This window comes from Oryctolagus cuniculus, chromosome 18 (genome assembly GCF_051225735.1).
Source record: "Oryctolagus cuniculus isolate XC-2025 breed Fujian yellow rabbit chromosome 18, ASM5122573v1, whole genome shotgun sequence".
Taxonomy (NCBI): Eukaryota; Metazoa; Chordata; class Mammalia; order Lagomorpha; family Leporidae; genus Oryctolagus; species Oryctolagus cuniculus.
In genome coordinates this window covers 35220668-35240716 of record NC_142884.1, presented here as the reverse complement: position 1 = coordinate 35240716, position 20049 = coordinate 35220668, and positions in this window count along the sequence as shown.

The window sequence follows — 20049 nt, the reverse complement described above, 5'->3', positions numbered from 1 at the left end:
CACTATGCGGGTTTTCAGTTGTCTGAGTAAAAGAGAAGCAGCTTACAGGATTTGTGTACATTGGAAGTAGTGAGAGGCAGTTTACAGGAGTTCTGCATCCTGAGTGTAGGAAACACTTTATGGGAGTTCTGTAGCATGGGATTAGTCATACCCACTATGCGGGTTTTCAGCAGTCTTAGTAAAAGAGAAGCAGCTCACAGGATTTGTTTACATTGGAAGTAGTGAGAGGCAGTTTACAGGAGTTCTGCATCCTGAGTGTAGGAAACACTTTACGGGAGTTCTGTAGCATGGGAGTAGTCTTACGCACTATGCGGGTTTTCAGTTGTCTGAGTAAAAGAGAAGCAGCTTACAGGATTTCTGTACATTGGAAGTAGTGAGAGGCAGTTTACAGGAGTTCTGCATCCTGAGTGTAGGAAACACTTTACCGGAGTTCTGCAGTATGGGAGTAGTCTTACGCACTATGCGGGTTTTCAGTTGTCTGAGTAAAAGAGAAGCAGCTTACAGAATTTCTGTACATTGGAAGTAGTGAGAGGCAGTTTACAGGAGTTCTGCATCCTGAGTGTAGGAAACACTTTATGGGAGTTCTGTAGCATGGGAGTAGTCTTACGCACTATGCGGGTTTTCAGTAGTCTGAGTAAAGAGAAGCAGCTTACAGGATTTCTGTACATTGGAAGTAGTGAGAGGCAGTTTACAGGAGTTCTGCATCCTGAGTGTAGGAAACACTTTACGGGAGTTCTATAGCATGGGAGTAGTCTTACACACTATGCGGGTTTTCAGTTGTCTGCGTAAAAGAGAAGCAGCTTACAGGATTTATGTACATTGGAAGTAGTGAGAGGTAGTTTACAGGAGTTTTGCATCCTGTGTGTAGGAAACACTTTATGGGAGTTCTGTAGCATGGGAGTAGTCTTACGCACTATGCGGGTTTTCAGCAGTCTGAGTAAAAGAGAAGCAGCTTACAGGATTTGTGTACATTGGAAGCAGTGAGAGGCAGTTTACAGGAGTTCTGCATCCTGAGTGTAGGAAACACTTTACGGGAGTTCTGTAGCATGGGAGTAGTCTTACGCACTATGCGGGTTTTCAGCAGTCTGCGTAAAAGAGAAGCAGCTTACAGGATTTCTGTACATTGGAAGTAGTGAGAGGCAGTTTACAGGAGTTTTGTATCCTGAGTTTAGGAAACACTTTATGGGAGTTCTGTAGCATGGGAGTAGTCTTACGCACTATGCGGGTTTTCAGCAGTCTGAGTAAAAGCGAAGCAGCTTACAGGATTTGTGTACATTGGAAGTAGTGAGAGGGAGTTTACAGGAGTTCTGCATCCTGAGTGTAGGAAACACTTTACGGGAGTTCTGTAGTATGGGAGTAGTCTTACGCACTATGCGGGTTTTCAGCAGTCTTAGTAAAAAGAAGCAGCTTACAGGATTTCTGTACATTGGAAGTAGTGAGAGGCAGTTTACAGGAGTTCTGCATCCTGAGTGTAGGAAACACTTTACGGGAGTTCTGTAGTATGGGAGTAGTCTTACGCACTATGCGGGTTTTCAGTTGTCTGAGTAAAAGAGAAGCAGCTTACAGGATTTCTGTACATTGGAAGTAGTGAGAGGCAGTTTACAGGAGTTCTGCATCCTGAGTGTAGGAAACACTTTACGGGAGTTCTGTAGCATGGGATTAGTCATACCCACTATGCGGGTTTTCAGTTGTCTGAGTAAAAGAGAAGCAGCTTACAGGATTTCTGTACATTGGAAGTAGTGAGAGGCAGTTTACAGGAGTTCTGCATCCTGAGTGTAAGAAACACTACACAGGAGTTCTGTAGCATGGGATTAATCTTACGCACTATGCGGGTTTTTAGTAGTCTGAGTAAAAGAGAAGCAGCTTACAGGATTTGTGTACATTGTGAGTAGGGAGAGGCAGTTTACAGGAGTTCTGCATCCTGAGTGTAGGAAACACTTTACGGGAGTTCTGTGGCATGGGAGCTGTCTAACGCACTATGCGCGTTTTCAGTTGTCTGAGCAAAAGAGTAGCAGCTTACAGGATTTGTTTACATTGTGAGTAGGGAGAGGCAGTTTACAGGAGTTCTGCATCCTGAGTGCAGGAAACACTTTACGGGAGTTCTGTAGTATGGGAGTAGTCTTACGCACTATGCGGGTTTTCAGTTGTCTGAGTAAAAGAGAAGCAGCTTACAGGATTTCTGTACATTGGAAGTAGTGAGAGGCAGTTTACAGGAGTTCTGCATCCTGAGTGTAGGAAACACTTTACGGGAGTTCTGTAGCATGGGAGTAGTCTTACGCACTATGCAGGTTTTCAGTTGTCTGAGTAAAAGAGTAGCAGCTTACAGGATTTCTGTACATTGGAAGTAGTGAGAGGCAGTTTACAGGAGTTCTGCATCCTGAGTGTAGGAAACACTTTACGGGAGTTCTGTAGTATGGGAGTAGTCTTACGCACTATGCGGGTTTTCAGTTGTCTAAGTAAAAGAGAAGCAGCTTACAGGATTTCTGTACATTGGAAGTAGTGAGAGGCAGTTTACAGGAGTTCTGCATCCTGAGTGTAGGAAACACTAGATGGAAGTTCTGCAGCATGGGAGTAGTCTTACGCACTATGCGGGTTTTCAGCAGTCTGAGTAAAAGAGAAGCAGCTTACAGGATTTCTGTACATTGGAAGTAGTGAGAGGCAGTTTACAGGAGTTCTGCACCCTGAGTGTAGGAAACACTTTACGGGAGTTCTGTAGCATGGGAGTAGTCTTACGCACTATGCGGGTTTTCAGCAGTCTGCGTAAAAGAGAAGCAGCTTACAGTATTTCTGTACATTGGAAGTAGTGAGAGGCAGTTTACAGGAGTTCTGCATCCTGAGTGTAGGAAACACGTTACGGGAGTTCTGTAGCATGGGAGTAGTCTTACGCACTATGCGGGTTTTCAGCAGTCTGCGTAAAAGAGAAGCAGCTTACAGGATTTCTGTACATTGGAAGTAGTGAGAGGCAGTTTACAGGAGTTTTGCATCCTGAGTGTAGGAAACACTTTATGGGAGTTCTGTAGCATGGGAGTAGTCTTACGCACTATGCGGGTTTTCAGCAGTCTGAGTAAAAGAGTAGCAGCTTACACGATTTGTGTACATTGGAAGTAGTGAGAGGCAGTTTACAGGAGTTCTGCGTCCTGAGTGTAGGAAACACTTTACAGGAGTTCTGTAGTATGGGAGTAGTCTTACGCACTATGCGGGTTTTCAGCAGTCTTAGTAAAAGAGAAGCAGCTTACAGGATTTCTGTACATTGGAAGTAGTGAGAGGCAGTTTACAGGAGTTCTGCATCCTGAGTGTAGGAAACACTTTACGGGAGTTCTGCAGCATGGGAGTAGTCTTACGCACTATGCGGGTTTTCAGCAGTCTGAGTAAAAGAGAAGCAGCTTACAGGATTTCTGTACATTGGAAGTAGTGAGAGGCAGTTTACAGGAGTTCTGCATCCTGAGTGTAAGAAACACTACACAGGAGTTCTGTAGCATGGGATTAGTCTTACGCACTATGCGGGTTTTTAGTAGTCTGAGTAAAAGAGAAGCAGCTTACAGGATTTGTGTACATTGTGAGTAGGGAGAGGCAGTTTACAGGAGTTCTGCATCCTGAGTGTAGGAAACACTTTACAGGAGTTCTGTGGCATGGGAGCTGTCTAACGCACTATGCGCGTTTTCAGTTGTCTGAGTAAAAGAGAAGCAGCTTACAGGATTTGTGTACATTGTGAGTAGGGAGAGGCAGTTTACAGGAGTTCTGCATCCTGAGTGCAGGAAACACTTTACGGGAGTTCTGTAGTATGGGAGTAGTCTTACGCACTATGCGGGTTTTCAGTTGTCTGAGTAAAAGAGAAGCAGCTTACAGGATTTGTGTACATTGGAAGTAGTGAGAGGCAGTTTACAGGAGTTCTGCATCCTGAGTGTAGGAAACACTTTATGGGAGTTCTGTAGCATGGGATTAGTCATACCCACTATGCGGGTTTTCAGCAGTCTTAGTAAAAGAGAAGCAGCTCACAGGATTTGTTTACATTGGAAGTAGTGAGAGGCAGTTTACAGGAGTTCTGCATCCTGAGTGTAGGAAACACTTTACGGGAGTTCTGTAGCATGGGAGTAGTCTTACGCACTATGCGGGTTTTCAGTTGTCTGAGTAAAAGAGAAGCAGCTTACAGGATTTCTGTACATTGGAAGTAGTGAGAGGCAGTTTACAGGAGTTCTGCATCCTGAGTGTAGGAAACACTTTACCGGAGTTCTGCAGTATGGGAGTAGTCTTACGCACTATGCGGGTTTTCAGTTGTCTGAGTAAAAGAGAAGCAGCTTACAGAATTTCTGTACATTGGAAGTAGTGAGAGGCAGTTTACAGGAGTTCTGCATCCTGAGTGTAGGAAACACTTTATGGGAGTTCTGTAGCATGGGAGTAGTCTTACGCACTATGCGGGTTTTCAGTAGTCTGAGTAAAGAGAAGCAGCTTACAGGATTTCTGTACATTGGAAGTAGTGAGAGGCAGTTTACAGGAGTTCTGCATCCTGAGTGTAGGAAACACTTTACGGGAGTTCTATAGCATGGGAGTAGTCTTACACACTATGCGGGTTTTCAGTTGTCTGCGTAAAAGAGAAGCAGCTTACAGGATTTATGTACATTGGAAGTAGTGAGAGGTAGTTTACAGGAGTTTTGCATCCTGTGTGTAGGAAACACTTTATGGGAGTTCTGTAGCATGGGAGTAGTCTTACGCACTATGCGGGTTTTCAGCAGTCTGAGTAAAAGAGAAGCAGCTTACAGGATTTGTGTACATTGGAAGCAGTGAGAGGCAGTTTACAGGAGTTCTGCATCCTGAGTGTAGGAAACACTTTACGGGAGTTCTGTAGCATGGGAGTAGTCTTACGCACTATGCGGGTTTTCAGCAGTCTGCGTAAAAGAGAAGCAGCTTACAGGATTTCTGTACATTGGAAGTAGTGAGAGGCAGTTTACAGGAGTTTTGTATCCTGAGTTTAGGAAACACTTTATGGGAGTTCTGTAGCATGGGAGTAGTCTTACGCACTATGCGGGTTTTCAGCAGTCTGAGTAAAAGCGAAGCAGCTTACAGGATTTGTGTACATTGGAAGTAGTGAGAGGGAGTTTACAGGAGTTCTGCATCCTGAGTGTAGGAAACACTTTACGGGAGTTCTGTAGTATGGGAGTAGTCTTACGCACTATGCGGGTTTTCAGCAGTCTTAGTAAAAAGAAGCAGCTTACAGGATTTCTGTACATTGGAAGTAGTGAGAGGCAGTTTACAGGAGTTCTGCATCCTGAGTGTAGGAAACACTTTACGGGAGTTCTGTAGTATGGGAGTAGTCTTACGCACTATGCGGGTTTTCAGTTGTCTGAGTAAAAGAGAAGCAGCTTACAGGATTTCTGTACATTGGAAGTAGTGAGAGGCAGTTTACAGGAGTTCTGCATCCTGAGTGTAGGAAACACTTTACGGGAGTTCTGTAGCATGGGATTAGTCATACCCACTATGCGGGTTTTCAGTTGTCTGAGTAAAAGAGAAGCAGCTTACAGGATTTCTGTACATTGGAAGTAGTGAGAGGCAGTTTACAGGAGTTCTGCATCCTGAGTGTAAGAAACACTACACAGGAGTTCTGTAGCATGGGATTAATCTTACGCACTATGCGGGTTTTTAGTAGTCTGAGTAAAAGAGAAGCAGCTTACAGGATTTGTGTACATTGTGAGTAGGGAGAGGCAGTTTACAGGAGTTCTGCATCCTGAGTGTAGGAAACACTTTACGGGAGTTCTGTGGCATGGGAGCTGTCTAACGCACTATGCGCGTTTTCAGTTGTCTGAGCAAAAGAGTAGCAGCTTACAGGATTTGTTTACATTGTGAGTAGGGAGAGGCAGTTTACAGGAGTTCTGCATCCTGAGTGCAGGAAACACTTTACGGGAGTTCTGTAGTATGGGAGTAGTCTTACGCACTATGCGGGTTTTCAGTTGTCTGAGTAAAAGAGAAGCAGCTTACAGGATTTCTGTACATTGGAAGTAGTGAGAGGCAGTTTACAGGAGTTCTGCATCCTGAGTGTAGGAAACACTTTACGGGAGTTCTGTAGCATGGGAGTAGTCTTACGCACTATGCAGGTTTTCAGTTGTCTGAGTAAAAGAGTAGCAGCTTACAGGATTTCTGTACATTGGAAGTAGTGAGAGGCAGTTTACAGGAGTTCTGCATCCTGAGTGTAGGAAACACTTTACGGGAGTTCTGTAGTATGGGAGTAGTCTTACGCACTATGCGGGTTTTCAGTTGTCTAAGTAAAAGAGAAGCAGCTTACAGGATTTCTGTACATTGGAAGTAGTGAGAGGCAGTTTACAGGAGTTCTGCATCCTGAGTGTAGGAAACACTAGATGGAAGTTCTGCAGCATGGGAGTAGTCTTACGCACTATGCGGGTTTTCAGCAGTCTGAGTAAAAGAGAAGCAGCTTACAGGATTTCTGTACATTGGAAGTAGTGAGAGGCAGTTTACAGGAGTTCTGCACCCTGAGTGTAGGAAACACTTTACGGGAGTTCTGTAGCATGGGAGTAGTCTTACGCACTATGCGGGTTTTCAGCAGTCTGCGTAAAAGAGAAGCAGCTTACAGTATTTCTGTACATTGGAAGTAGTGAGAGGCAGTTTACAGGAGTTCTGCATCCTGAGTGTAGGAAACACGTTACGGGAGTTCTGTAGCATGGGAGTAGTCTTACGCACTATGCGGGTTTTCAGCAGTCTGCGTAAAAGAGAAGCAGCTTACAGGATTTCTGTACATTGGAAGTAGTGAGAGGCAGTTTACAGGAGTTTTGCATCCTGAGTGTAGGAAACACTTTATGGGAGTTCTGTAGCATGGGAGTAGTCTTACGCACTATGCGGGTTTTCAGCAGTCTGAGTAAAAGAGTAGCAGCTTACACGATTTGTGTACATTGGAAGTAGTGAGAGGCAGTTTACAGGAGTTCTGCGTCCTGAGTGTAGGAAACACTTTACAGGAGTTCTGTAGTATGGGAGTAGTCTTACGCACTATGCGGGTTTTCAGCAGTCTTAGTAAAAGAGAAGCAGCTTACAGGATTTCTGTACATTGGAAGTAGTGAGAGGCAGTTTACAGGAGTTCTGCATCCTGAGTGTAGGAAACACTTTACGGGAGTTCTGCAGCATGGGAGTAGTCTTACGCACTATGCGGGTTTTCAGCAGTCTGAGTAAAAGAGAAGCAGCTTACAGGATTTCTGTACATTGGAAGTAGTGAGAGGCAGTTTACAGGAGTTCTGCATCCTGAGTGTAAGAAACACTACACAGGAGTTCTGTAGCATGGGATTAGTCTTACGCACTATGCGGGTTTTTAGTAGTCTGAGTAAAAGAGAAGCAGCTTACAGGATTTGTGTACATTTTGAGTAGGGAGAGGCAGTTTACAGGAGTTCTGCATCCTGAGTGTAGGAAACACTTTACAGGAGTTCTGTGGCATGGGAGCTGTCTAACGCACTATGCGCGTTTTCAGTTGTCTGAGTAAAAGAGAAGCAGCTTACAGGATTTGTGTACATTGTGAGTAGGGAGAGGCAGTTTACAGGAGTTCTGCAGAATGAGTGCAGGAAACACTTTACGGGAGTTCTGTAGTATGGGAGTAGTCTTACGCACTATGCGGGTTTTCAGTTGTCTGAGTAAAAGAGAAGCAGCTTACAGGATTTCTGTACATTGGAAGTAGTGAGAGGCAGTTTACAGGAGTTCTGCATCCTGAGTGTAGGAAACACTTTACGGGAGTTCTGTAGCATGGGAGTAGTCTTACGCACTATGAGGGTTTTCAGTAGTCTGAGTAAAAGAGAAGCAGCTCACAGGATTTGTTTACATTGGAAGTAGTGAGAGGCAGTTTACAGGAGTTCTGCATCCTGAGTGTAGGAAACACTTTACGGGAGTTCTGTAGCATGGGAGTAGTCTTACGCACTATGCGGGTTTTCAGTTGTCTGAGTAAAAGAGAAGCAGCTTACAGGATTTCTGTACATTGGAAGTAGTGAGAGGCAGTTTACAGGAGTTCTGCATCCTGAGTGTAGGAAACACTTTACGGGAGTTCTGTAGCATGGGATTAGTCATACCCACTATTCGGGTTTTCAGTAGTCTGAGTAAAAGAGAAGCAGCTTACAGGATTTCTGTACATTGGAAGTAGTGAGAGGCAGTTTACAGGAGTTCTGCATCCTGAGTGTAGGAAACACTTTACGGGAGTTCTATAGCATGGGAGTAGTCTTACACACTATGCGGGTTTTCAGTTGTCTGCGTAAAAGATAAGCAGCTTACAGGATTTCTGTACATTGGAAGTAGTGAGAGGCAGTTTACAGGAGTTCTGCATCCTGAGTGTAGGAAACACTTTACGGGAGTTCTGTAGCATGGGATTAGTCATACCCACTATGCGGGTTTTCAGTTGTCTGAGTAAAAGAGAAGCAGCTTACAGGATTTCTGTACATTGGATGTAGTGAGAGGCAGTTTACAGGAGTTCTGCATCCTGAGTGTAGGAAACACTTTACGGGAGTTCTGTAGTATGGGAGTAGTCTAACGCACTATGCGGGTTTTCAGCAGTCTGCGTAAAAGAGAAGCAGCTTACAGGATTTCTGTACATTGGAAGTAGTGAGAGGCAGTTTACAGGAGTTCTGCATCCTGAGTGTAGGAAACACTTTACGGGAGTTCTGCAGCATGGGAGTAGTCTTACGCACTATGCGGGTTTTCAGCAGTCTGAGTAAAAGAGAAGCAGCTTACAGGATTTCTGTACATTGGAAGTAGTGAGAGGCAGTTTACAGGAGTTCTGCATCCTGAGTGTAAGAAACACTACACAGGAGTTCTGTAGCATGGGATTAATCTTACGCACTATGCGGGTTTTTAGTAGTCTGAGTAAAAGAGAAGCAGCTTACAGGATTTGTGTACATTGTGAGTAGGGAGAGGCAGTTTACAGGAGTTCTGCATCCTGAGTGTAGGAAACACTTTACGGGAGTTCTGTGGCATGGGAGCTGTCTAACGCACTATGCGCGTTTTCAGTTGTCTGAGTAAAAGAGAAGCAGCTTACAGGATTTCTGTACATTGGAAGTAATGAGAGGCAGTTTACAGGAGTTCTGCATCCTGAGAGTAGGAAACACTTTACGGGAGTTCTGCAGCATGGGAGTAGTCTTACGCACTATGCGGGTTTTCAGCAGTCTGAGTAAAAGAGAAGCAGCTTACAGGATTTGTTTACATTGGAAGTAGTGAGAGGCAGTTTACAGGAGTTATGCATCCTGAGTGTAGGAAACACATTACGGGAGTTCTGTAGCATGGGAGTAGTCTTACGCACTATGAGGGTTTTCAGTTGTCTGAGTAAAAGAGAAGCAGCTTACAGGATTTCTGTACATTGGAAGTAGTGCGAGGCAGTTTACAGGAGTTCTGCATCCTGAGTGTAGGAAACACTTTATGGGAGTTCTGTAGTATGGGAGTAGTCTTACGCACTATGCGGGTTTTCAGTTGTCTGAGTAAAAGAGAAGCAGCTTACAGGATTTCTGTACATTGGAAGTAGTGAGAGGCAGTTTACAGGAGTTCTGCATCCTGAGTGTAGGAAACACTTTATGGGAGTTCTGTAGCATGGGAGTAGTCTTACGCACTATGCGGGTTTTCAGTTGTCTGAGTAAAAGAGAAGCAGCTTACAGGATTTGTGTACATTGGAAGTAGTGAGAGGTAGTTTACAGGAGTTTTGCATCCTGTGTGTAGGAAACACTTTATGGGAGTTCTGTAGCCTGGGAGTAGTCTTACGCACTATGCGGGTTTTCAGCAGTCTGAGTAAAAGCGAAGCAGCTTACAGGATTTGTGTACATTGGAAGTAGTGAGAGGCAGTTTACAGGAGTTCTGAATCCTGAGTGTAGGAAACACTTTACGGGAGTTCTGTAGCATAGGAGTAGTCTTACGCACTATGCGGGTTTTCAGTAGTCTGAGTAAAAGAGAAGCAGCTTACAGGATTTCTGTACATTGGAAGTAGTGAGAGGCAGTTTACAGGAGTTCTGCATCCTGAGTGTAGGAAACACTTTACGGGAGTTCTGTAGCATGGGAGTAGTCTTACGCACTATTCGGGTTTTCATCAGTCTGCGTAAAAGAGAAGCAGCTTACAGTATTTCTGTACATTGGAAGTAGTGAGAGGCAGTTTACAGGAGTTCTGCATCCTGAGTGTAGGAAACACTTTATGGGAGTTCTGTAGCATGGGAGTAGTCTTACGCACTATGCGGGTTTTCAGCAGTCTGCGTAAAAGAGAAGCAGCTTACAGGATTTCTGTACATTGGAAGTAGTGAGAGGCAGTTTACAGGAGTTTTGCATCCTGAGTGTAGGAAACACTTTATGGGAGATCTGTAGCATGGGAGTAGTCTTACGCACTATGCGGGTTTTCAGCAGTCTGAGTAAAAGAGAAGCAGCTTACAGGATTTGTGTACATTGGAAGTAGTGAGAGGCAGTTTACAGGAGTTCTGCATCCTGAGTGTAGGAAACACTTTACGGGAGTTCTGTAGTATGGGAGTAGTCTTACGCACTATGCGGGTTTTCAGCAGTCTTAGTAAAAGAGAAGCAGCTTACAGGATTTCTGTACATTGGAAGTAGTGAGAAGCAGTTTACAGGAGTTCTGCATCCTGAGTGTAGGAAACACTTTACGGGAGTTCTGCAGCATGGGAGTAGTCTTACGCACTATGCGGGTTTTCAGCAGTCTGAGTAAAAGAGAAGCAGCTTACAGGATTTCTGTACATTGGAAGTATTGAGAGGCAGTTTACAGGAGTTCTGCATCCTGAGTGTAAGAAACACTACACAGGAGTTCTGTAGCATGGGATTAGTCTTACGCACTATGCGGGTTTTTAGTAGTCTGAGTAAAAGAGAAGCAGCTTACAGGATTTGTTTACATTGTGAGTAGGGAGAGGCAGTTTACAGGAGTTCTGCATCCTGAGTGTAGGAAACACTTTACGGGAGTTCTGTAGTATGGGAGTAGTCTTACGCACTATGCGGGTTTTCAGTTGTCTGAGTAAAAGAGAAGCAGCTTACAGGATTTCTGTACATTGGAAGTAGTGAGAGGCAGTTTACAGGAGTTCTGCATCCTGAGTGTAGGAAACACTTTATGGGAGTTCTGTAGCATGGGATTAGTCATACCCACTATGCGGGTTTTCAGCAGTCTTAGTAAAAGAGAAGCAGCTCACAGGATTTGTTTACATTGGAAGTAGTGAGAGGCAGTTTACAGGAGTTCTGCATCCTGAGTGTAGGAAACACTTTACGGGAGTTCTGTAGCATGGGAGTAGTCTTACGCACTATGCGGGTTTTCAGTTGTCTGAGTAAAAGAGAAGCAGCTTACAGAATTTCTGTACATTGGAAGTAGTGAGAGGCAGTTTACAGGAGTTCTGCATCCTGAGTGTAGGAAACACTTTATGGGAGTTCTGTAGCATGGGAGTAGTCTTACGCACTATGCGGGTTTTCAGTAGTCTGAGTAAAAGAGAAGCAGCTTACAGGATTTCTGTACATTGGAAGTAGTGAGAGGCAGTTTACAGGAGTTCTGCATCCTGAGTGTAGGAAACACTTTACGGGAGTTCTATAGCATGGGAGTAGTCTTACACACTATGCGGGTTTTCAGTTGTCTGCGTAAAAGAGAAGCAGCTTACAGGATTTATGAACATTGGAAGTAGTGAGAGGTAGTTTACAGGAGTTTTGCATCCTGTGTGTAGGAAACACTTTATGGGAGTTCTGTAGCATGGGAGTAGTCTTACGCACTATGCGGGTTTTCAGCAGTCTGAGTAAAAGAGAAGCAGCTTACAGGATTTGTGTACATTGGAAGTAGTGAGAGGCAGTTTACAGGAGTTCTGCATCCTGAGTGTAGGAAACACTTTACGGGAGTTCTGCAGCATGGGAGTAGTCTTACGCACTATGCTTGTTTTCAGCAGTCTGAGTAAAAGAGAAGCAGCTTACAGGATTTCTGTACATTGGAAGTAGTGAGAGGTAGTTTACAGGAGTTCTGCATCCTGTGTGTAGGAAACACTTTATGGGAGTTCTGTAGCATGGGAGTAGTCTTACGCACTATGCGGGTTTTCAGCAGTCTGAGTAAAAGAGAAGCAGCTTACAGGATTTGTGTACATTGGAAGCAGTGAGAGGCAGTTTACAGGAGTTCTGCATCCTGAGTGTAGGAAACACTTTACGGGAGTTCTGCAGCATGGGAGTAGTCTTACGCACTATGCGGGTTTTCAGCAGTCTGAGTAAAAGAGAAGCAGCTTACAGGATTTCTGTACATTGGAAGTAGTGAGAGGCTGTTTACAGGAGTTCGGCATCCTGAATGTAAGAAACACTACACAGGAGTTCTGTAGCATGGGATTAGTCTTACGCACTATGCGGGTTTTTAGTAGTCTGAGTAAAAGAGAAGCAGCTTACAGGATTTGTGTACATTGTGAGTAGGGAGAGGCAGTTTACAGGAGTTCTGCATCCTGAGTGTAGGAAACACTTTACGGGAGTTCTGTGGCATGGGAGCTGTCTAACGCAATATGCGCGTTTTCAGTTGTCTGAGTAAAAGAGAAGCAGCTTACAGGATTTGTGTACATTGTGAGTAGGGAGAGGCAGTTTACAGGAGTTCTGCATCCTGAGTGCAGGATACACTTTACGGGAGTTCTGTAGTATGGGAGTAGTCTTACGCACTATGCGGGTTTTCAGTTGTCTGAGTAAAAGAGAAGCAGCTTACAGGATTTCTGTACATTGGAAGTAGTGAGAGGCAGTTTACAGGAGTACTGCATCCTGAGTGTAGGAAACACTTTACGGGAGTTCTGTAGCATGGGATTAGTCATACCCACTATGCGGGTTTTCAGTAGTCTGAGTAAAAGAGAAGCAGCTCACAGGATTTGTTTACATTGGAAGTAGTGAGAGGCAGTTTACAGGAGTTCTGCATCCTGAGTGTAGGAAACACTTTGCGGGAGTTCTGTAGTATGGGAGTAGTCTAACGCACTATGCGGGTTTTCAGCAGTCTGCGTAAAAGAGAAGCAGCTTACAGGATTTCTGTACATTGGAAGTAGTGAGAGGCAGTTTACAGGAGTTTTGCATCCTGAGTGTAGGAAACACTTTATGGGAGTTCTGTAGCATGGGAGTAGTCTTACGCACTATGCGGGTTTTCAGCAGTCTGAGTAAAAGAGAAGCAGCATACAGGATTTGTGTACATTGGAAGTAGTGAGAGGCAGTTTACAGGAGTTCTGCATCCTGAGTGTAGGAAACACTTTACAGGAGTTCTGTAGCATGGGAGTAGTCTTACGCACTATGCGGGTTTTCAGCAGTCTTAGTAAAAGAGAAACAGCTTACAGGATTTCTGTACATTGGAAGTAGTGAGAGGCAGTTTACAGGAGTTCTGCATCCTGAGTGTAGGAAACACTTTACGGGAGTTCTGCAGCATGGGAGTAGTCTTACGCACTATGCGGGTTTTCAGCAGTCTGAGTAAAAGAGAAGCAGCTTACAGGATTTCTGTACATTGGAAGTAGTGAGAGGCAGTTTACAGGAGTTCTGCATCCTGAGTGTAAGAAACACTACACAGGAGTTCTGTAGCATGGGATTAGTCTTACGCACTATGCGGGTTTTTAGTAGTCTGAGTAAAAGAGAAGCAGCTTACAGGATTTGTGTACATTGTGAGTAGGGAGAGGCAGTTTACAGGAGTTCTGCATCCTGAGTGTAGGAAACACTTTACAGGAGTTCTGTGGCATGGGAGCTGTCTAACGCACTATGCGCGTTTTCAGTTGTCTGAGTAAAAGAGAAGCAGCTTACAGGATTTGTGTACATTGTGAGTAGGGAGAGGCAGTTTACAGGAGTTCTGTATAATGAGTGCAGGAAACACTTTACGGGAGTTCTGTAGTATGGGAGTAGTCTTACGCACTATGTGAGTTTTCAATTGTCTGAGTAAAAGAGAAGCAGCTTACAGGATTTCTGTACATTGGAAGTAGTGAGAGGCAGTTTACAGGAGTTCTGCATCCTGAGTGTAGGAAACACTTTACGGGAGTTCTGTAGCATGGGATTAGTCATACCCACTATGCGGGTTTTCAGTAGTCTGAGTAAAAGAGAAGCAGCTCACAGGATTTGTTTACATTGGAAGTAGTGAGAGGCAGTTTACAGGAGTTCTGCATCCTGAGTGTAGGAAACACTTTACGGGAGTTCTGTAGCATGGGAGTAGTCTTACGCACTATGCGGGTTTTCAGTTGTCTGAGTAAAAGAGAAGCAGCTTACAGGATTTCTGTACATTGGAAGTAGTGAGAGGCAGTTTACAGGAGTTCTGCATCCTGAGTGTAGGAAACACTTTACGGGAGTTCTGTAGTATGGGAGTAGTCTTACGCACTATGCGGGTTTTCAGTTGTCTGAGTAAAAGAGAAGCAGCTTACAGAATTTCTGTACATTGGAGGTAGTGAGAGGCAGTTTACAGGAGTTCTGCATCCTGAGTGTAGGAAACACTTTATGGGAGTTCTGTAGCATGGGAGTAGTCTTACGCACTATGCGGGTTTTCAGTAGTCTGAGTAAAAGAGAAGCAGCTTACAGGATTTCTGTACATTGGAAGTAGTGAGAGGCAGTTTACAGGAGTTCTGCATCCTGAGTGTAGGAAACACTTTACGGGAGTTCTATAGCATGGGAGTAGTCTTACACACTTTGCGGGTTTTCAGTTGTCTGCGTAAAAGAGAAGCAGCTTACAGGATTTCTGTACATTGGAAGTAGTGAGAGGCAGTTTACAGGAGTTCTGCATCCTGAGTGTAGGAAACACTTTACGGGAGTTCTGCAGCATGGGAGTAGTCTTACGCACTATGTGGGTTTTCAGCAGTCTGAGTAAAAGAGAAGCAGCTTACAGGATTTCTGTACATTGGAAGTAGTGAGAGGCAGTTTACAGGAGTTCTGCATCCTGAGTGTAAGAAACACTACACAGGAGTTCTGTAGCATGGGATTAGTCTTACGCACTATGCGGGTTTTTAGTAGTCTGAGTAAAAGAGAAGCAGCTTACAGGATTTGTGTACATTGTGAGTAGGGAGAGGCAGTTTACAGGAGTTCTGCATCCTGAGTGTAGGAAACACTTTACAGGAGTTCTGTGGCATGGGAGCTGTCTAACGCACTATGCGCGTTTTCAGTTGTCTGAGTAAAAGAGAAGCAGCTTACAGGATTTGTGTACATTGTGAGTAGGGAGAGGCAGTTTACAGGAGTTCTGTATAATGAGTGCAGGAAACACTTTACGGGAGTTCTGTAGTATGGGAGTAGTCTTACGCACTATGCGAGTTTTCAATTGTCTGAGTAAAAGAGAAGCAGCTTACAGGATTTCTGTACATTGGAAGTAGTGAGAGGCAGTTTACAGGAGTTCTGCATCCTGAGTGTAGGAAACACTTTACGGGAGTTCTGTAGCATGGGATTAGTCATACCCACTATGCGGGTTTTCAGTAGTCTGAGTAAAAGAGAAGCAGCTCACAGGATTTGTTTACATTGGAAGTAGTGAGAGGCAGTTTACAGGAGTTCTGCATCCTGAGTGTAGGAAACACTTTACGGGAGTTCTGTAGCATGGGAGTAGTCTTACGCACTATGCGGGTTTTCAGTTGTCTGAGTAAAAGAGAAGCAGCTTACAGGATTTCTGTACATTGGAAGTAGTGAGAGGCAGTTTACAGGAGTTCTGCATCCTGAGTGTAGGAAACACTTTACGGGAGTTCTGTAGTATGGGAGTAGTCTTACGCACTATGCGGGTTTTCAGTTGTCTGAGTAAAAGAGAAGCAGCTTACAGAATTTCTGTACATTGGAGGTAGTGAGAGGCAGTTTACAGGAGTTCTGCATCCTGAGTGTAGGAAACACTTTATGGGAGTTCTGTAGCATGGGAGTAGTCTTACGCACTATGCGGGTTTTCAGTAGTCTGAGTAAAAGAGAAGCAGCTTACAGGATTTCTGTACATTGGAAGTAGTGAGAGGCAGTTTACAGGAGTTCTGCATCCTGAGTGTAGGAAACACTTTACGGGAGTTCTATAGCATGGGAGTAGTCTTACACACTATGCGGGTTTTCAGTTGTCTGCGTAAAAGAGAAGCAGCTTACAGGATTTCTGTACATTGGAAGTAGTGAGAGGCAGTTTACAGGAGTTCTGCATCCTGAGTGTAGGAAACACTTTACGGGAGTTCTGTAGCATGGGATTAGTCATACCCACTATGCGGGTTTTCAGTAGTCTGAGTAAAAGAGAAGCAGCTTACAGGATTTGTTTACATTGGAAGTAGTGAGAGGCAGTTTACAGGAGTTCTGCATCCTGAGTGTAGGAAACACTTTACGGGAGTTCTGTAGTATGGGAGTAGTCTAACGCACTATGCGGGTTTTCAGCAGTCTGCGTAAAAGAGAAGCAGCTTACAGGATTTCTGTACATTGGAAGTAGTGAGAGGCAGTTTACAGGAGTTCTGCATCCTGAGTGTAGGAAACACTTTACGGGAGTTCTGCAGCATGGGAGTAGTCTTACGCACTATGCGGGTTTTCAGCAGTCTGAGTAAAAGAGAAGCAGCTTACAGGATTTCTGTACATTGGAAGTAGTGAGAGGCAGTTTACAGGAGTTCTGCATCCTGAGTGTAAGAAACACTACACAGGAGTTCTGTAGCATGGGATTAATCTTACGAACTATGCGGGTTTTTAGTAGTCTGAGTAAAAGAGAAGCAGCTTACAGGATTTGTGTACATTGTGAGTAGGGAGAGGCAGTTTACAGGAGTTCTGCATCCTGAGTGTAGGAAACACTTTACGGGAGTTCTGTGGCATGGGAGCTGTCTAACGCACTATGCGCGTTTTCAGTTGTCTGAGTAAAAGAGAAGCAGCTTACAGGATTTGTGTACATTGTGAGTAGTGAGAGGCAGTTTACAGGAGTTCTGCATCCTGAGTGCAGGAAACACTTTATGGGAGTTCTGTAGTATGGGAGTAGTCTTACGCACTATGCGGGTTTTCAGTTGTCTGAGTAAAAGAGAAGCAGCTTACAGGATTTGTTTACATTGGAAGTAGTGAGAGGCAGTTTACAGGAGTTATGCATCCTGAGTGTAGGAAACACTTTACGGGAGTTCTGTAGCATGGGAGTAGTCTTACGCACTATGAGGGTTTTCAGTTGTCTGAGTAAAAGAGAAGCAGCTTACAGGATTTCTGTACATTGGAAGTAGTGAGAGGCAGTTTACAGGAGTTCTGCATCCTGAGTGTAAGAAACACTTTATGGGAGTTCTGTAGTATGGGAGTAGTCTTACGCACTTGCGGGTTTTCAGTTGTCTGAGTAAAAGAGAAGCAGCTTACAGGATTTCTGTACATTGGAAGTAGTGAGAGGCAGTTTACAGGAGTTCTGCATCCTGAGTGTAGGAAACACTTTATGGGAGTTCTGTAGCATGGGAGTAGTCTTACGCACTATGCGGGTTTTCAGTAGTCTGAGTAAAAGAGAAGCAGCTTACAGGATTTCTGTACATTGGAAGTAGTGAGAGGCAGTTTACAGGAGTTCTGCCTCCTGAGTGTAGGAAACACTTTACGGGAGTTCTGTAGTATGGGAGTAGTCTTACGCACTATGCGGGTTTTCAGTTGTCTGAGTAAAAGAGAAGCAGCTTACAGAATTTCTGTACATTGGAGGTAGTGAGAGGCAGTTTACAGGAGTTCTGCATCCTGAGTTTAGGAAACACTTTATGGGAGTTCTGTAGCATGGGAGTAGTCTTACGCACTATGCGGGTTTTCAGTAGTCTGAGTAAAAGAGAAGCAGCTTACAGGATTTCTGTACATTGGAAGTAGTGAGAGGCAGTTTACAGGAGTTCTGCATCCTGAGTGTAGGAAACACTTTACGGGAGTTCTATAGCATGGGAGTAGTCTTACACACTATGCGGGTTTTCAGTTGTCTGCGTAAAAGAGAAGCAGCTTACAGGATTTCTGTACATTGGAAGTAGTGAGAGGCAGTTTACAGGAGTTCTGCATCCTGAGTGTAGGAAACACTTTACGGGAGTTCTGCAGCATGGGAGTAGTCTTACGCACTATGCGGGTTTTCAGCAGTCTGAGTAAAAGAGAAGCAGCTTACAGGATTTCTGTACATTGGAAGTAGTGAGAGGCAGTTTACAGGAGTTCTGCATCCTGAGTGTAAGAAACACTACACAGGAGTTCTGTAGCATGGGATTAGTCTTACGCACTATGCGGGTTTTTAGTAGTCTGAGTAAAAGAGAAGCAGCTTACAGGATTTGTGTACATTGTGAGTAGGGAGAGGCAGTTTACAGGAGTTCTGCATCCTGAGTGTAGGAAACACTTTACAGGAGTTCTGTGGCATGGGAGCTGTCTAACGCACTATGCGCATTTTCAGTTGTCTGAGTAAAAGAGAAGCAGCTTACAGGATTTGTGTACATTGTGAGTAGGGAGAGGCAGTTTACAGGAGTTCTGTATAATGAGTGCAGGAAACACTTTACGGGAGTTCTGTAGTATGGGAGTAGTCTTACGCACTATGCGAGTTTTCAATTGTCTGAGTAAAAGAGAAGCAGCTTACAGGATTTCTGTACATTGGAAGTAGTGAGAGGCAGTTTACAGGAGTTCTGCATCCTGAGTGTAGGAAACACTTTACGGGAGTTCTGTAGCATGGGATTAGTCATACCCACTATGCGGGTTTTCAGTAGTCTGAGTAAAAGAGAAGCAGCTCACAGGATTTGTTTACATTGGAAGTAGTGAGAGGCAGTTTACAGGAGTTCTGCATCCTGAGTGTAGGAAACACTTTACGGGAGTTCTGTAGCATGGGAGTAGTCTTACGCACTATGCGGGTTTTCAGTTGTCTGAGTAAAAGAGAAGCAGCTTACAGGATTTCTGTACATTGGAAGTAGTGAGAGGCAGTTTACAGGAGTTCTGCATCCTGAGTGTAGGAAACACTTTACGGGAGTTCTGTAGTATGGGAGTAGTCTTACGCACTATGCGGGTTTTCAGTTGTCTGAGTAAAAGAGAAGCAGCTTAGAGAATTTCTGTACATTGGAGGTAGTGAGAGGCAGTTTACAGGAGTTCTGCATCCTGAGTGTAGGAAACACTTTATGGGAGTTCTGTAGCATGGGAGTAGTCTTACGCACTATGCGGGTTTTCAGTAGTCTGAGTAAAAGAGAAGCAGCTTACAGGATTTCTGTACATTGGAAGTAGTGAGAGGCAGTTTACAGGAGTTCTGCATCCTGAGTGTAGGAAACACTTTATGGGAGTTCTATAGCATGGGAGTAGTCTTACACACTATGCGGGTTTTCAGTTGTCTGCGTAAAAGAGAAGCAGCTTACAGGATTTCTGTACATTGGAAGTAGTGAGAGGCAGTTTACAGGAGTTCTGCATCCTGAGTGTAGGAAACACTTTACGGGAGTTCTGTAGCATGGGATTAGTCATACCCACTATGCGGGTTTTCAGTAGTCTGAGTAAAAGAGAAGCAGCTTACAGGATTTGTTTACATTGGAAGTAGTGAGAGGCAGTTTACAGGAGTTCTGCATCCTGAGTGTAGGAAACACTTTACGGGAGTTCTATAGCATGGGAGTAGTCTAACGCACTATGCGGGTTTTCAGCAGTCTGCGTAAAAGAGAAGCAGCTTACAGGATTTCTGTACATTGGAAGTAGTGAGAGGCAGTTTACAGGAGTTCTGCACCCTGAGTGTAGGAAACACTTTACGGGAGTTCTGTAGCATGGGAGTAGTCTTACGCACTATGCGGGTTTTCAGCAGTCTGCGTAAAAGAGAAGCAGCTTACAGTATTTCTGTACATTGGAAGTAGTGAGAGGCAGTTTACAGGAGTTCTGCATCCTGAGTGTAGGAAACACGTTACGGGAGTTCTGTAGCATGGGAGTAGTCTTACGCACTATGCGGGTTTTCAGCAGTCTGCGTAAAAGAGAAGCAGCTTACAGGATTTCTGTACATTGGAAGTAGTGAGAGGCAGTTTACAGGAGTTTTGCATCCTGAGTGTAGGAAACACTTTATGGGAGTTCTGTAGCATGGGAGTAGTCTTACGCACTATGCGGGTTTTCAGCAGTCTGAGTAAAAGAGTAGCAGCTTACACGATTTGTGTACATTGGAAGTAGTGAGAGGCAGTTTACAGGAGTTCTGCGTCCTGAGTGTAGGAAACACTTTACAGGAGTTCTGTAGTATGGGAG